Genomic DNA, 19513 nt, shown 5'->3' with positions numbered 1-19513 from the left:
CATTTTCTCTTACTACTCGCCATCACAATAAAAGGGCAAAAACGACATGCACTTTTGCCTTTGGCATGCAATTTCAATCTTCTCTGTAGGCACAAATTTGATTCTCTAGAATGCGTTTAAATTATAATAGAAGTAAAAGAGACGTTTTGTACAAAACAAGAAAGTGAACCTCATATAAGAGTATGCATTTATCAATTATACAACATAGCGGCACGCAAAAATGATGGCCAACATATCTTACCGTAATGGAGAAAATAATAGAAAAATTTGCCAAAGATCTACCACAAACAACTAAATATTCAAACCCATAAAGTTAAGGATTAAGGTCCACTGATCACTCTAAAAAGGATGGCATAATGTCACCTTTAAGTATTAACACTGGTGCAATGTTACTTCTTCGTTTAATAGATTGTCAATTTGATCATTAGTGAACAGGAAAATTGCATATAAAACTCCAAAAATTACAAATAAAATTATTAATATGAGTGATGTTCTACCCTTATTGTAACATCTTAAATTTCCAATCACTAGGTTATCAATTAATTATAGGTAATTTTGAGGCATAGAAAGGAAATTCGTATGCATAGAAAATTATTGGATATTTATTAAGGATTAGAAATTTAGAAAATAGATAAATTATAAGGATGTAATTCCAAGTAAAAATAATAATAATAATAATAATTAATAAAAATGACATATGCATAAATGCATACATGCATACATACAAACATACATGTATATGTACAGTGGGTAAAAATAATTATATATATATATATTTTATATTTATAATAATATATTATAAATATAAAATTAAAGAGAGAAAGAGAGAGAGAGAATAGAATGGGAGGATCCACGGCCACACCCAATCCATATAATCAAACCTATCACTCTCTTTGGTGCTCATCGATCAGAACAAATCTAGATGGCCTAGATTTTTAAATTTTAATTTTATATTTATTAATATAAACATTTATAATTTTTTTTATAAATATATTCATCATCAATCTTAATAGTACTAATTTAATCTGAATGGTCCAATGTAATATTATAATTTTTATAAATTGACTCTCTGAATGTATTCTAGACAATCCATATTTAATATTAAATTTTTATTTTCAAGGTTCAAATTTAAAGTTTTTATTTTTTTTATTTATATTTATTAAAATAAAAAATTATTAATAAGTTTAATATTAAATCTGTATTGTCCAAAGTATATTTAGATAATCAATTTATAAAAATTATAAAATTAAATTGAACTATTTAAATTAAATCAGTATTTTTCAGATTGATAATAAACATATTTATTAAAAAAATTATAAATTTTAATTTTTATAAATATAAAATTAAAATTAAAGTTAAAAAAATCTGGGCGATTTGTTTTGGGTGATGAACGGTGCTCGAAGACAGATCCCTTTTTCTCTGGCCCCGATTAGTGATTCCTATCTTTTCTGACCACGATGTCCTGATTACTATCACCGACTCCTCCTCACATAAATTATTTATGATAAATATATGCTCCCTTCTCGTATTTTCACTCCCACGGCCCCACCACTATATAATATATATTTTTGTATTATATTTTTATTTTTAAAATAATATTAAATAATAATATATTTTTTCTTCCCTCTTTATTGTAAAACATATTTAATAGCAGTAAATTTTTTTAATTTAATTATAATTTTTAGTGTATAATATTTAAAATATATTAATTATATTAATTTATTTATAAACAATTCAATCTTGGTCAAACTATTAAATTGTGAATAATGCCTCGACTGATTTAATGGTCGGTTCGGCTATAATACCTTGGTTGAAAGGGAATAGTCTAATTGTCTGCGTTGCTTTGTTATGTTCGTCCAAGTCATTAGTATAAAATAACCAATTCACTTTCTGTAGTTATGCGAGGTTCCATTAATACATTTTCTTACACAATATCACATCACAAGAAAAAGCCTTTCTAGTAGCCATGCATTAGAGTTGATAATTTGGGTAAGGATAATTAGACTAACTTGAATAAATTAAACCCAAAAAATTATAAAACCAAACTTGATAGTTTAAAAAGTTTTCTTTACTTTAAATTTATTTAGGCAGCCTGAATAAATTTGAACAAATTTGTGCCAAGCTCAAATCCAAATGGGTTTAGTTTGAATATTCAAATTCTATTTTATTATTGATAAAATAAAATTAAAATAGAATAACAATTCAAAATATTAATTTTAAGATAAAATTGGAATTAGCTACTAAAGAAAAAGTAAAATAAATAATATTTAATAATTTGGGTATTTGGATAAGCCTAAATAAGTCTGAAACACCAAGATGTTAAGGTTGAGTTTGGCTATATGGGTTTCTTATATGATTGAATGTTTGAAGCCTAACCTGCCCAAATTACCTATTACACTCTCCTGTCTTTAATGTAAAACAAATTTGACCAATTTCACAGATATTAAAAAATTATACTTATATCCAAAAAATGTTAAAAAGTATATAATTGTTCAGTTTTGCCTATAAATTCAAGCTATATATTAATTACACTAACTTTGCCTTATATTAAAAATAACTTTTAAAATTTGTCAAATGTAAAGAAACAAAGAGAATATTTATATATAGAAAATAATGCATTTACTTTAAATATTTCCAAGTGGAGAAAAACAACCCACCCTTCGCCTATGCAGTTAACTTTTCTATCCAATTTTTCAAAGTCATCTTAGAAAATGATGCATTTCCTTTTATAACAAGACTTGCATTGACAGCCAATTTTGAAATTTGCACGAAGTGGACGATTTCACAACTTTTTTGCACGTCATTCTAGGTTTTTTTTTAAAAAAAATTAAGAACGCCTAGCAAAACGAATCATATATGTAAATACTAAAGATTATTTAATCCATGCAGTTAACTTGTCATCATTAATTGATAATTATTTTTCTCTCCCTTTCTCTCCCTCTGCACGCACAAATTAATTGATAATTATTTGCAGCTTCATTACACAGTTTCTCCAACAATGAAGTTTTCACTCCAACCCATCGTTTTTTTTTTTCATTGTGAGCTTCGACTTAATTGCTTTCGCTTTTCACTTTGTTTTTCTTTTTTTTGACTATTCAAATGAAGCTAATGCGAATGAATATTTATATATTTACATATTATGTATGAATACATGAAATTGCAGGTTGCAGTGGTGGCATCACATGCCTTACCTCCGGAACTTTATTGGCAATCCAAGCTTCCCACTACTCCAATTCCTAAATCTATCACAGATCTCCTCTACCCATCTGGTCAGCATTTTACTGTTCATTGGTGCTTTCTCTGCTCACAGGTAATGTTGGCAAGTCATTTATTATATCGATTCCACCAACATTGAGGTTTTCTTATATTCATTGTGGGATTGAATTCCATGATAATCCCAACACAGTTCTCTTCTTCTTGGAAAAGGACTTGAAGCCACATCGCAAAATGAACGTGCTCTTCACGCAAGCTTCCAACAAACCTCCTTCCTTCCTCGTGAAGTTGCGAACTTTATTCCCTTTTCTTCAAATAAGGCAGTGCCCAGATCCCCTTTCACAATGCAGTGCCTGCGAACCACTAATATTTTGAGACAACAAATACCTTGTGTATTTATATAATTCTTTACTTATAGATTACCCAAATATTGAACGAGTTTGCTGTGAAGCCTGGGCCAGCAACTGCCGAGGTTATGAAGAATACAATTGAAGAGTGTGAGAGGTCAGGGATTAAAAGGGAGGAGAAGTATTGTGCCACGTCACTGGAATCCATGATTGATTTTATCACTTCCATTCTTGAGGAAAATGTGGAAACTTTGTCAACAGAAGTGAACAAGGAAACAAAGAAGCAAGAATACACAATAACGCAGGGAGTGAAGAAGGTAGGAGAGGCCAAAGTGGTGGTGTGCCACAAGCTTAATTATGTGTATGCTGTGTTTTGCTGTCACAAAATAGAGAACACAGTTGCCTATACGGTGTCATTGAAGGGGACTGATGGAAGTAGAGTTAAAGCTGTGAGTGTATGTCACAGAGACACGTCACAGTGGAACCCAAAACATCTGGCCTTTCAAATGCTAGATGTCAAACCAGGGAGCTTTCCTATATGCCACTTCCTTTCTCAAGGCACCATTGTGTGGGTTCCCAAACAAAACTAATAAGCATGAATTTCAGTCCTGGACGATCGAGAAGCTGAAGTATATGTGATTTTGGTTCAGGTCTTTATTATCTTTGCTTTGCTTCCATTGCTATGTTTTTTTTGGTTTTGGCTTTTGTGTTTTTTTAGTGACTTGTACTCATGACTTTGGTTTTTCTTTGTTTAAGTAATTTTACATTCTCTGTGGTAAAAAATAGACATAATTGAATTAAGGTTAACACATATAAAGAAATAATTCATCATCCTATAATCTATAATCATGTTATAACAACCCAAACCAAAAGTTTCACCACATAAATTGAACACTCCATTGAATAAAATGCAAAGCCATCCAAATCCAAAATAAAAGATATAGAGATGAAGGGAAAGGAAAGAGTTTAGTGACTTGTACTCATGACTTTGGTTTTTCTTTAATTTATTAAGTAATACAATCTCTATGGTAAAAAAAAAAAACCATATTTGATTACCGTTAACACATATAAAGACATAAATTATCTATTTTCGGCCACTTCACTAATCTATCTATTTTCATCTAAGACTTGAAAGCACATGTTGCACATACGTTTGAAGCCCCCTAGAATTGAACTGACCATGATGGCAGAAACAAGGACTTTGATATGTTTGGGGCATCTTTGATAATGGAAGTTAGCAGATTCACACTTAAGAAAATTATTATATTGTTCAAGTGTGAATGGATAAAATGCTAATATGAGAAGTTTCACATCAAATAAAAGTTGGACTTCATAAGTACTTCCTTCGTCTCAAATTATAAAATACTTTTAGATAAAATTTTACATACCAATAAAGCTCATTAAATACACTTTATAACCTTACTTTTTTAAGATAAAAATATAAACTTTCAAAAATGTCCTTTCTTTAATACTATATTGATGAAAGAATATTGAAGAGAAAAAAATATATAAGAAGGGTACGTAATATTGAAAAAGAGTCATTAATGAAACCTTATTTTTCTTAAAGTATCTTATATTTTGAGACATTGAATCTTCCTTAAAAGTGTCTTATAATTTAGGATGGAGGAAGTAATATATAATAAAATGTGGTGTTCTTTAGTTATTCTTTGCCCATTTAATTTATTCTTTCTCCCAACGTTTGAGGGAGAGATTGTTAAGTTATTCAAGTGTGAATGGACTTGAGTCGATTTTTCACATCGGATAATGTTGGGTTATAAACTAGAACCTTAAAATTTTGAGTTAAGATGTAAAGCTATTCAATTATTCTTTATCTTTTAATAATCTAAGCTTTCCAAATCAGTAAAAAGAAAATGGATCAATGCATATCTTTGTATTGACAACAAATGAATACACATAAAGGGCATTTGAAGAGAAATAGAAAAAAAAAATTAGTTGTATATATATATATATATAGACTACATGCATGTACAGTTTACTTTTTGAGAAAATACGTACAGATCTCATAGATTAAACTTATTTACAAATAAGTTCGGCGAAATTCAGAATCCACAATGAGGTCTCTTAAGACTTGAGTATAATTTAAAATTATAATTCAAAGACAATAAAGCCCCTATTAATCAATCAAATAATTTACAATCACTTTGTCAATAATTTATAACTATCATTTCAACTTTTTACGATTGTAACTTCACATATCCAACATTTAAATCGATCATGTATTATAAGTTTAATACTAATTATATGCAATTATGTCATTGGTAATTTACAACTATCACTTTAATAATTTACAACTATAACTTCACATATCTAATAGTTAAACTGATCATGTGTTACTAAAAAGTGTTAACACTAATTGTTTATAATTATCTCATCAGTAATTTATGATTATCATGTCAATATTTTGTAATGGTAACTGCAGTATTTTTTAATAGGGGTAGTATTGTTTTTGTAAGCTAATTTCAAATTATACTCAAGTTCTAAGAGATTTAGATGTGGTTTTTTAAATTTTATAAGATTTATTTGTAAATAAGTGTGCTCCACAAAACATATACATAATTTTTCCCTTACTTTTTTTGCCTTTGTTTTTGTTGTAAATGCAGGAGTAAATGAAAGAAGAAAGGAACTAGTCTCTTCTTAATCTTCCTTAATTTTCTGGTCAAAGTCATTTTTGGAAAAAAAAAATTAATGCATTTAATAATATGATGAAAACAATGACCGCCCACCATAGTTGTTCTCTCACTGAACAACCCATTTTCAGTATGCTTCCTCGCACTTTCTTCAATTAGCTACTCTCAATCTATGTATACTAAGCAGTAGGTGACTCTAAGTTTCTGCGCTGACAGAGAGTCGCTTAGTATAATTCGACTATTTGGGTTTTAGTTGTCAAAAAGTTGCTGCTTATAGGCACTACAGATTTGGTAGTCGTCTTTGTGGGGTTGAAGGCTTTGAAGCACAAGAAAGTGGGACAAAAGTGGAAGCAATGAAATTTCCCTCCAGTTGATTCATTCAATATGGGACTTGACTTTATTGGCTTAGTGTCTGCGATTACCAAATCGCTTAGTATAAAGAAATAAATTTCAGATATTCGTGGATTTCGTTAGCCCTTGGCGCGCCATGGTCAATTACCTGCTTTTGTTTCATGGCTTTGAACACGTCTGTTTCATGGCTTCGACTGCGTCTGGTTACTTCTCCTCATGGACTATGTGTCTACATCTATTTCGTGGTTTCGGTCGCATCTAGTTACTTTCCCTTGTGGACTATGTGTCCACATCTGTTTTGTAGTTTCGACCGCGTCTGGTTATTTGCCCTCGTGGACTATGTGTCCACGTTTGTTAATTATTCTAACAAGTCCCTAAAAAAATGAATTTGATTATTTAATAATTTTATATCCCATTAATTTTTAATTAGTAATCTATTTATAATTTCTCATTTCATTTATTAGCTTTCTTGAAATCAAGTGATAACAATTTTTGTTATGATAATTTAATAGCTCAAGATTTTATTTAAAAGTTATATAGAATCCTTTTATTTCGAATTTATTTAAATCTTCATGAAGATCGTTGTGTTTTTAATTTACATAATTGCTTTCAACTTTCCTTTTATTCATGTTTAATTATTTATTTTGGGACGTTATTCACTGAAAATAATTTTAGTCTCAGATAATGTAGCTGACACTGAACCACTTGTTGAACATTGAGGAGTTCATGAATGACTAGATGTGGAGGAGTTAACGATTAAACTTTTTCTTGATGTAAAGTTTTAATCATGAAATTTTATTTTGTAAACTTTTTGTTAGGTGCTCCACATAGTCTGTGGTTAGATTGTTTATGTTGTTATATATATTTGTGTCGGCTGGCTGGAAGGAGCTCTACTCCTAATTGACTTGATTGATTAAATATTTTGGTTGAGATATGGTGTTGTAGAATTTTTAGGAGATCCTCTTTATAGGGGAGGTTTTGCCGAAATTTCTACAAAAATTTCAAGTATGTTTTAATTTATACTAAAGCATAATTATGTCTTAGTCATGGAAAGATTACTCGATTTAAGGCTTAAGGGATGTGCGGTGGTTTACATCCTGTGCTGGTCACCTCTTATTTTTGGGGTGTGACAAATTTTAATTATTAAGATCTATGTTTCATATTAAAATTGAGAAAACGATCTGAGTTGCAAATTTAACAAGATAAAATTGTAAATTTGGAAGATAAAATTGTAAAATATCACAATATCACTTAACAAAAGGACTTATACTTTACATGCATGAATTTGTAGGGACTAAATTTTAATAAAAGGGTCCCTTTAGAACATATATGCCATTCTCCCTATTTTCATTGTGGTAATCTGTAAAGTTGGAAGCAACTTGTCTTTTTTGTCTGCGTTGCTTTATTAGGGACTAATCTTTTTTGTCTGCGTTGCTTTATTTTTTTTGTAATTCTAATCTTTTATCATCATAAGTTGTTTTCTTAGAACAAATATTTTTCTCTGAACCTTTTTTCTTGTTTTTTTTAAATTTTTCTATTTGTTTTATGATTTTCTTTGTTCTATCATTCAGATCTTTTATTTTTTTTTCTGTCAATGAACAATCTGTCCAATTAATAGATTGAATTGGAATGGTGGATTCATAAATCATTGGATTACTCTTACACCATTAATACATTTTCTTTCACCATATACCACATCACAAGAAAAAACCTTTCTAGTAGTTACATATTAGAAAAAATTCAGGCAAGTAGGACTGAGTTTGGGTGTTTAAAAAATTTTCTTTACTCTAAGCTTATTTGGATAGTTCTAATAAATCTCAAGAAATTTGTGCCAAGCCTTAACCAAAATGGGCTTAGTCCTAATATTCAAATTCTATTTTATTATTAATAAAATTAAATTTAAATAGAATAATAATTCAGAATATTAATTTTTAAAATAAAAATTGAAATTAGGTAAGAAAGAAAGAAAAAAATAAAATAATATAATATTTAATATTTGGGTATTTGGACCAGCCTGAATAAGCCGACAAGCCCAAGATATTAAGGCCGGATTAGATTATATAGGCTTCCTTATTTGACTAGATATTTTAATCTTAACCTGCCCGAATTATTGGCTACACTGTCCTTTCTTTAATATAAAACAAATTTGACCAATTTCACCTATGTTAAGAAATTATACTTATATTCAAAAAAATGTTAAAAAAAGTATATAACTGCCCAGTTTTGCCTATTTTTATAATTAATAACCATAATAAATTATTTTTTATAAATTGAAGCTATAATAAATGAACAAGAGGTAAAATTAAAAAATAAAATTAATTATTCAAACTTTGCCCTATATTAAAAAAATAACTTTTAAAATTTGTCAATTGTCAAGAAACAAAGAGAGTAGTTTTATATAGAAAGTAATGCATTTACTTTAAATATTTCCAAGCGGAGAAAAACATCCCACCCTTCATCTATGGAGTTAACTTTTCTATCCAATTTTTCCAAGTCATTTTAGAAAATAATGCATTTACTTTTGTAACATGACTTGCATTGACATGCCAATTTCGAAATTTGCACGAAGAGGACGATTTCGCAACTTTTTTGCACGTCATTCTAGGTTTTTTTTTAAAAAAAAATTGAATGCCTAGCAAAACGAATCATATATATATATATATAACTACTAAAGTTTTTTTCATCTGTATATGGTGTTAACTTGTTATCATTAATTGATAATTATTTGCATCTTCAACACATAATTTCTCCAATAATGAAGTTTTCACTCCAACCCATCGTTGCTTTTCTCGTAGTGATCGTTAGCTTCGACTTACTTTCCCTCTTCCACTTTTTTTTTCTTTTCCAAGGAAACTAATGCGAATGAATATTTATATATTTACATGTTATATATATGGATATATGAAATTGCAGGTTGCATTGGTGGCAACTCATCCTGCCTTACTGGCACAGAAACCAAATAAAAACAAGCAATTCTTATTCTTTTTAAGTCTGCTTCTTACACAGCCACAAGGGTCCTATTTATAGTCTTGGAATTCGTGAAACTAAATCATACAAATTTAAAGGGAGGTTACAGAAATTAAGGGGAGGTTACAAAGAGTTTATTATGCTCCATTATGTGTGTGTCTTTCATTTTTGCTCCATTATGTGTGTGCCTTCCGTTTCAGCTCGTTTCTGTTCTTTCTGTTTCATCCTCCTTGGGTTGGGCAGAACTCGCCCTTGAGTCAAATTCATCATCTTCATCAATGTACGGAGATAGATCAGCGACATTGAAGGTGGCAGATACACCATAAGAACCAGGTAATTCCACCTTGTAAGCATTGTTGTTGATCCTTTGCACTATCTTGAACGGACCATCAGCTCTTGGGGACAACTTGGTGTTTGGCTATTTAGGAAATCATTCCTTTCGTAGATGTATCCAAACCAAGTCTCCTACCTTAAAAGTCTGCTGTCTTTGATGCTTGTCACGTTGAGCTTTGTATCTCAAATTCTGCTTTTGGATTCACTCGCGGACTTGCTCATGCAACTTCTTAATTTCCTTACCCCTTTGGTCAGCATCACAGCTATATTACTGCTTATCAAGTGAAGGGCTCAAGTCTAGTGGACTAAGAGGACGAGTGCCATAAACAACTTCAAACGAACACTTCCCAGTTGCTTGATTGACAGAGTTATTATAAGCAAACTCAACTTGAGCAAGAATAAGATCCCACTGCTTCAAATTCTTCCCCATGAAACTGCGAAGAAGATTACCAAGAATCCTATTTATAGCTTCAGTTTGACCATCTGTCTGGGGATGACTAGCGCTGCTAAATTGGAGCTTAGTTCCTATCTTCTTCCATAACATCCGCCAAAAGTGGCTAAGAAACTTCACATCACGGTCAGAAGTGATAGTTTTAGGAATGCCATGAAGACGCACAATCTCCTTAAAGTACAAGTCTGCTACTTGAATAGTATCGTTGGTCTTCTGGCATGGGATGAAATGGGCCATTTTTGAGAAACGATCCACAACTACCATGACAGAATCTTTTTGCCTCTGAGTCCGTGGTAAACCCAAAACAAAATCCATAGTTATATCTTCCCAAGGTGCTTCTGGAATTGGTAGAGGCATGTATAGTCCGGTATTCTGACCCTTGGATTTAGCCAGGTGACAAATTCTGCATCTTTGTATATGCCTGTTGACATCCCGTTCAAGTCGAGGCCAGTAAAAGTTCTCCTTCACCAGCTCAACTGTTTTATCCCGTCCAAAATGTCCAGCTAATCCACCGTCATGTGCTTCCCAAATTATGGCTTCTCTCAAGGAACCCTGTGGAATACAGAGGGTTTTTCCTCGAAATAAAAACCCATCATGTCTGTAGAACTGGTGGAAAGGTTGATTGACAGTTGCTTCCCACACTCCTTGGAAATCAGGATCATCTTGATACAATTCTTTGACAAGGTCAAATCCAACAACCTTGGTTTGTAGTGTTGTAAGTAGCACATGGCGACAACTAAGGGCATCAGCTACGGAGTTTAGAGTGCCAGCCTTATGTTTAATAAGGAATGGATAAGACTGTAAGAGTTCACTCTAACGAGCATGTTTGCGACTGATCTTCTGTTGGGAATTTAAATACTTGAGAGCCTTATGGTTAGAAAAAAGTATGAACTCTTTATTCAGGAGATAATGACTCCAATATTGAAGAGCTCGGACAATGGCATAGAATTCCTTATCATAAGTAGAATATTTGAGCTTGGCATCATTGATCTTCTCACTAAAAAAGGTAATAGGATGGCCCTTCTAGCTTAAGACAGCACCAATGCTGGTGTTAGAAGCATCACAGCTAACTTCAAACACTTGGTCAAAATTAGGAAGAGCTAGGATTGGAACTTCGGTCAACTTCTTCTTAAGCTCCTCAAAGCTTTTCTGAGCTTGCTCTGTCCACTGAAACTTCTCTCCTTTGGTGCAATCTGTAAGTGGTGCAGCAATTGAGCTAAAATTACGGATGAACCTCCTGTAGAAAGAAGTTAATCCGTGGAAGCTTCGAACCTCCTGGATAGATTTTGGAATTGGCCAGCTGTTAATGGCTGCAACTTTACTTGGATCAATGCAAACACCCTCTGCGGTAATGATGTATCCCAAGAACACAACTTTGCTGGTGAGGAAGGTGCATTTCTTGAGATTTGCATAAAGCTTCCGTTCACGCAAGGCTTGCAAAACTTGCCGCAAATGATCTAAATGCTCCTCTTGATTCTTACTGTAAATAAGAATATCATCAAAGTACACAAAAACAAATTTTCCAATAAAAGGTCTCAATACCTGATTCATCAGGCGCATAAATGTGCTAGGGACATTTGTTAACCCGAAAGGCATCACATTCTACTCATATAAGCCATCTCTGGTCTTGAAAGCAGTCTTCCACCCATCTCTTGGCCAAATTCTGATTTGATGGTACCCACTACGAAGGTCAATTTTGGAGAAAGTAGTGGCACCATGCAACTGGTCCAGTATATCATCAAGCCAAGGTATCGGAAATCGATACTTAATAGTGATCTTGTTGACGGCTCGGCAGTCAATGCACATTTGCCAACTCCCATCCTTCTTAGGTACTAGAAGAATAGGTACAGCACAAGGGCATGTTCCTGGGGACTCATCTTGTAAGCAGGCTTATTAGGAATGACTGCTCCTGGAACGAAGTTAATGGCATGCTGTATGTCTTGCATTGGAGGCAACCCTGGTGGTATCTCATTAGATATTACAACTGAAAATTCTGACAATAGCGGAATGACTCTAGGTGGATTAGCCGTCTCGTCGTTCACCTCAAGCACTAGAATAAAACTCATCATTTGGGCTTTAGATTTCGACACTTTGAATTCCTCCTTAGTCAACAAAGACACTGACGGCTTAGAGACACTAGATTCCCTTAAAGATTGGCTAATCTCACTGGGTGGTAGAGGCGCTAGTGTGAACTTGACACCATCTTTTGTAAAAGAATAAGTGTTCGCTCGCCCGTTGTGCATAGCATGTCGGTCATATTGCCATGGCCTCCCCAAGAGAAGGTGGCATGTATCCATGGGAACAACATCACATAAAACTTCATCACAATATCGATTCCCAATAAAAAAAAGGTCACAAGGCATTATTTAGAAACTTTTACCTCATTCCCTTTGTTGAGCCAGTGCAGCTTGTAAGGTTGTGGATGATCTTGTGTTGGCAACTTTAATTTCTCCACCATGTAGTCAAATACTACATTTTCACAGCTTCCACTGTCAATGATGACATTACAAACTTTTCTTTTCCTTGGGCCATGCAACAAGTGTGAAAAATGTTGCGTCGTAGCCAAGGTTCTTCTTTGACTATTGTTGTATGCAGACTTCGTCTAAGCACCAATACTTCTCCTTGATCAGCAGGTGTGACCTCCTCGTCATATACGGGATCAGTGCCGTAGAACTAGCATCCTCCTCATCTTTTTCAAGTGCTTCATACCCTGATCCTTCTTAAATGGTGACAACCCTTCGAGTAGGACAGTCCGCAACAATGTGGCCAAATCCTTAGCATTTAAAGCATTTGATTGCTTTAGAACCAGATTCCTTGGCAGTATTGGATGGTGGTTTGTGCATAGCAATAGGTTGTGGCTTGCTTGAGGAGTTGGTCTGTTGAAATTCTGCCTTACGGCCTTCTAGATAACCCCTAGAGGACGAAGGTTGGAAAGTGGATCTCTTAGGCATTTGCTTCTCAACACGCATGGCTAGACGGATGACATCATCCAAGGTCCAATATTATTGAAGCTGAATTGGACGACTGATATATATATGTGTTTAAGCCTGCAAGGTACCGAGCTATTGTTTGCTCCTCCTTCTCCTGAATATCACACTTCATCATGAGTTGTTCAAACTCTCTAGTATATTCTTCTACAGATAAGGATCTCTGTCGAAGATTTTGCAACTAGATAAAATTATCCTGGTGGTAATGATCTGGTAGAAATTTCCTAGTGAGTTGGCGTTTCATTTTCTCCCAGGTCTCAATCTTGTGCTTTTCCTCACGTTCCCGCTTCTGTCTGACGTTTTTCCACTAAATAGAAGCATGTTTCTTGAGTTTAAGGGCGACAATCTTGACTTTCTGCACATCTGGAATCTCCTTGCATTCAAATACTCGTTCAACAGTTTGCAACCAATCTACAAACTCGTCTGGCTAGAGCCTTCCCTCGAATTCAGGAATGTTAACCTTGATGTCATTAGGGCGGACTTGTTGTTGTCGTGTGCGGCTACGGTTGTCGGTAGATGATGAAATACTACTTCCCGAATCTCCCTCTAAGTTTTCTCTATTATTGTTTAACAGAGTTTGCTGCAATTTCACAATGGCTTCCAACTCTCGTATCCTACGTGTCATCTCTTCCATCTCAACCTCGTGCACATGTCTACGTCTTGGAGGCATTTTGGATAAGTGTCAAGGCTAGGGCTATGGGAAAGATTGGGGTACAGATGGAAACGTTGAAGGATATAGGGGTAAAGTGAGATTTTTCAAAAGGCTAGGGGTAAAATGGAAATTTTGGACTGTCTAGGGGGTAAAATAGAGATTCTGGAAGAATGATGGGGTCAAATTAAAATTTATGGAAAATATAGGGGTTAAAATGAAATTCAGGTAAAATAAAGGGACAAAAGTGTAATTTTAGGAAAGTTTAGGGGTTAAAATGGAATTTCAGAAAAATTTGGAGGTCAATATGAAATTTCATAAAACTTAGGGGCTAATTTAGAATTACCAAAAGATTTGGGGCAAAAAATGTAATTTTAGAAACTTTGACTGACTGGGTACAGTGATGTGGCAATGATGACACGTGGTAGAACACTATTGGGCTGACCTGTCGTTGAACGGTCAAATCACTGACATGGCAGATGACGTCAGCATCTTCAACCTCCGGATGGCGCGTGATGGCGTGTGGATCGCTGACTTGTGGTATTTTTCTATGACTTTTGATATTCTCATGAAGAATACAATATCTATTTCTACTCACAGTTAATGGCCAGTCAGGAGTTAGTTCCGGCATCATCAAATATAGACCACCAACTAAAATCAAGTTTTCTTATAATAAAGGTGGGATTGAATTCCATGGTAACCCCAACACAGTTCTCTACTTCTTGGAAAAAGATTTGAAGCCACATTGCAAAATGAACTTGCTCTTCACGAAGGCCTCTAACGAAACCTCCTTCCTTCCTCGTGAAGTCGTTAGATCCATTCTCCTTTCTTCAAACAAGGTAGTGTGCCCGATTTCCTTTTTTACAGTTTAGTGCTTGTGAACAACTAATATTTCTGAGAGAACAAATACCTTATGTATTTATTGTGATTCTTTACTAACAGATGACTGAAATATTGAACGAGTTTGCTGTGAAGCCTGGGTCAGTAACTGCTGAGGCTATGAAGAATACAATTAAAGAGTGTGAGGTCGGGGATTAAAGGGGAGGAGAAGTATTGTGCCACGTCATTGGAATCCATGGTGATTTTATCACTTCCAAGCTTGGACAAACGTGGAAACTTTGTCTACAGAAGTGAACAAGGAAACAAAGGAGCAAGAATACACATTACTGATGGGGGTGAAGAAGGTGGGAGAGGCCAAAGTGGTGGTGTGCTACAAGCTTAATTATGTGCATGCAGTGTTTTACTGTCACAAGTTAGAGAACACAGTTGCCTATACGGTGTCATTGAAGGGGGCTGATGGGAGCAGAGTGAAAGCTGTAAGTGTGTGTCACAGAGACACTTCACAGTGGAACCCAAAACATTTGGCCTCCCAAATGCTAAAAGTGAAACCAGGGAGTGTTCCCATATGCCACTTCCTTTATCAAGGCACCATTGCGTGGGTTCCCAAACAAAACAAATAAACATGGATTTCAGTCCTGGATCGAGAAGCTGGAGCACATGTGATTTTGTTTCAAGTTTGTATTATCTTTGCTTTTGTTTCCCTTGCTATGTTGTTTTAGTTTTGGTTTTTCTGTTCTTTTTGTGAATTGTACGCATGACTTTGGTTGTTCTTTTTTTTTTTTGGGATGCCAGTTCGAACTCACGTATCGCAATTAAACTTTGGTTGTTCTTTAATTTGTTAAGTAATACAATCTCTGTTAAAAAAATAACAATTGAATTAACGATAACACAAAAAAGACATAAATTATCACCTCATATATAATCTAGGGTTACATGGCATTATTTTCCATTTAACTATTTGCTAAACAACGCCTGTTATTTTAAACTTACATGTGATGTAATTTTCCTATTTAACATTTGAAAATGATAGCATTAAGCATCTGGCTATTAAAAAAATTAATTTTGACTATTAATTGATTTAAAAATTGCAAAAAAATAACTTCAAAAATTGCAAAAAATGACCTAAAAATTACACATAATTAAGTACTCGGGAAAAAAATTAATACTAATTAAATTCACTAAATAATATATAAATATCAGGATTCAAATGTTATCTTACAAAAGACTAAAATACGATTTTGATCAACCAATTTAACCAACGTCTGGATAATTAAAAGATTACAATTGTTGGCAACAATATCAATACAAAATTAAAATATTATATTTGTTTTTCAAATCTTCACACACGTGTTATAAGTTAACTTTTAATATTTAGACATTCTCTAAAAATTTACAACTTAATTATAGCGTATCTTTTCTTATAAATGAATGTGTTTTTTACATTAGCTGTAAAAATTTTAAGGGAATTATAAATTTTGGAGGAAGACTTATAAATTATCATACTAATTTAGAGATTTAATCAACATTAATTTTTTATAAGGTACTTATTTGTAATTTTATAGGTCCTGTTATGTAATTTTTGAGGTTCTTATCGCAAGAAGGTTAACTTTTTTAACTTAACATTCTCATAATAAGTTGTTCTCCACTTTAATGAACTAGTTTATGCAAAGTGTTAAAATTAACCACTAGTTCATATCCAACATATTCATAGCTAAGTTGAATTAGTGTACCTCAATAGAACATTTTCACCCTTTGATTTTTTCATGACCCAAAGTTTAGGCATGACCAGCACAAAATATATGCAAGAACTCACATCTCTTAAATCTAAACTCAAGAAATTCCTAATTTCAATCATCAACACATTTATCATATAGAGTAGGATTCTTATATATCTATTATAATGATAACAAAATTCATCAATTTTCAATAAAAATTTTGAATAAATTTACAAATATGAACACATGAAAACGCTAATTACAAATATGAAGACTAACCAACCGCCAAAAGAATAAAAAGACACTTCAATTTTCTCAATTATCGCCACATGACTTAAAAATAATCAAAAGTATGGACAAAAAGAAAAACTTTTCCTCAATTATTTGTTTGAAATTTGGCAAATCGAAGTATCAATTACAATAGGAAGCCACTTGACTATAGTGGCAGGGATATAATTAAGAGTGAGCTATAAGTAGATGTCTATCACTAAAGTTGTGAAGCCCCATGTAATAACTCAACAATTAAAAAAAAAGGTTCATTTTTGTAATTTTTTTATAGAATTACCAATATACCCTCCCCTGACCAGATATAATTGTCTCTTTCTTCTCTTTCTTATTTGAGTGTTGGTGCATCAGAGTATAGGGGCAGCAAGAAGAATCTGGAATTTGGAGGATGGACGCTCCTCGTTTCTCTGTCATCATCGACTCATCTCTGCCTTCTCCATTTCTTGCCATTACCGGTGTCTAAGGAGGCTCACGGTTGCTCTCAAATATTCATGTTCATCTTCATACCTCCCATCTCTGTTTTTTTTCCTTTCCTTCGTCCGCTGCTCTCCCTGTGTCATTCACGTCCGAGTTGTGGTTGGGATGAAGGTCGAAGTCGTCGGAGTTGGAAGGTTCTACTTGCAAGTCCTTTCCCCCCCATTTCATCTGTGAACTTCATCATCTTCTTCATCGTTCCATACTCCCTGTTTCTGTTGCCTCTTTGTCTGCTGTGCTGTTCGTGTGGTTCTGGGATGAGAGGTCACAAAGCATCGCAGCTGAGGGGCTGTTGCTGTGATCTCGTATTGGTGCTGTTGAAACCAATCTTCCTTCCTTTGCTGTGCATGGTGATAGTGCTGTTTTCCTCTCCCCTGTTCAGCGTTCAAGAATCTCTTCTTCTCCTCTCGGTCGGTCTGCCACCGTTCAAGCTAGCTAAATCGAGGGTGTGTGGAAGAAAAGTAACCTGACAAGAATTAAAAAAAAATATCTTGAGAAATTTAGAACTTCAACGGGTAAGTGAATAGCACTCCCATTATTTTATCAGTAAAAGTAATCTATTTTTAAAAATATTACATTTTTATATAAATTATTTCTAACAACTATGACGATTACTAAGTATTTTATTGATTAAATTATTTGGTTTTGGAAATTATAGAATGATAATGAAAGTTAATTAAATTATGGTATATGCATGTATTTTCTTTACGAAATATATTTTTAAGATTGATGAAGGCATCTTTATTTATTTTACTTTGGAAATTCTTAATTATTCAACTAACACAAGCTTGTACATTAGCTATGAAATATTATTCTGGCAAGCTTTGAGATTTGAAATGATTCATGTGAGTTCAATTTTGAGAATGAGAACTGTATCTTGAAAGTGATGATTTTCTCACATGTTTGAAAATGAATTTAAAAGGAACTTTATATAGAACATTAGTTGCTAATGACAGTTCTGTTAGCCCTTAGCGCGCCATGGTACACCTAGTTAGCAGGGTGTTTATAGGAGGTGCTAGCCCCGTGCAATGGCCAATGCACGTGGAACGGAGGGATGGTTATTCATGAGCATTGTACTCACGTTTGATTTTGTGGCTGTGAGCCACATTTGGTTAGTATTACCCTCGTGGATTGGGTGTCCACGTTTGTTTCGTGGCTTCGACTGCATTTGGTTATTTACCCTCGTGGACTGTGTGTCCATATTTGTTACCTGTTTTGGTAAGTCCTCAAAATTCTAAATTTTTTATTATTAATTGGTGTATTTGAAATTTCAATGAATTCAATCAGTAAGTGTGTTACTTTGATTTATATTTGAATAACTTGTTTTCTTTAGGCATGAGTGAATAAAGCAATTCCAGTTTACTTGATTTTCTGGTTATGATTAAAATTTATTGGCTTATGAAGTTTAATAGATTGAATTATCACTTTGTCAATTATTTTAATAATCATTTGAGTTTATTATTTTTACTCTTTTAAATTCTATTTTTGGGGATGCTATTCACTAAAAAATATTTTTGGTCTCAGATTCATTAGCTGATATTGAATCTCTTGCGGATTATTGAAAGGCTTGTCACTGAGCTGGGTGAATATTTATTGTGAGATCGTATTTTCGTTTGATGTATATATTCAATTAGGTGCTATATTTTGAGACTAAGTTTATGTACTCCACATTAACTATAGATGTGATTCTGATTTGTAAATTTATATTGACTGTCTGTTGTTGAGAAATAAAACGTTATATTATTAATTTATCTATAAGTGGTTATTGTAGAGATTTGGAAGTTTTTAGTTACAAAGGAAAATTTTTTCAAAATCTCTACAGAATGTTTAGGAATATTTATTTATGTGAAAAATGTTACTATAATTTTCAATCCTCCTTCAAATGAATTAAAAAAAAAAATTTGTATTGACCGAGGCTTAAAGGATGTGTATTTATACATTTATCTTGTGCCGGTCACGCTTAATTTTTGGAGCGTGACACCCCACATGATATAATGGAAAGAAAATATTATAAGAGTACGCCAAAGTGTTAATATGGCTTGATAAGAAAGAAAAAAGATTATTTGAAATTTTTATGGCCAAAAGATAATGGTAAATAATCTTAATAACTCTCATAGTTAATCTCTCCGCAGTTGAAGGTATATAATGGTCTTAGATTAATTTGCATAAAACTTGAGATAAACCATATTATTTGTGACATATGAATATTAGAATTGTTTAGACTTATTATATTATATTTAGATAAATGGTAAT

At 33.2% G+C, this 19513-nt stretch overlaps 2 pseudogenes; both read left to right on the top strand.

Moving 5' to 3' along the window:
• Window positions 1-3151: 3151 nt before the first annotated feature.
• On the top strand, window positions 3152-4150 carry LOC129286289 (BURP domain protein RD22-like; annotated as a pseudogene).
• A 10275-nt stretch (window positions 4151-14425) lies between these two features.
• LOC129286288 (BURP domain protein RD22-like) lies at window positions 14426-15472 on the top strand (annotated as a pseudogene).
• Window positions 15473-19513: the final 4041 nt, after the last annotated feature.

The sequence above is a fragment of the Prosopis cineraria genome, unplaced genomic scaffold, assembly GCF_029017545.1.
Source record: "Prosopis cineraria cultivar Desert tree isolate PC_DT_omini unplaced genomic scaffold, ASM2901754v1 PC11, whole genome shotgun sequence".
Lineage (NCBI taxonomy): Eukaryota > Viridiplantae > Streptophyta > Magnoliopsida > Fabales > Fabaceae > Prosopis > Prosopis cineraria.
This window is presented reverse-complemented; position numbering and strand designations above follow the sequence as displayed.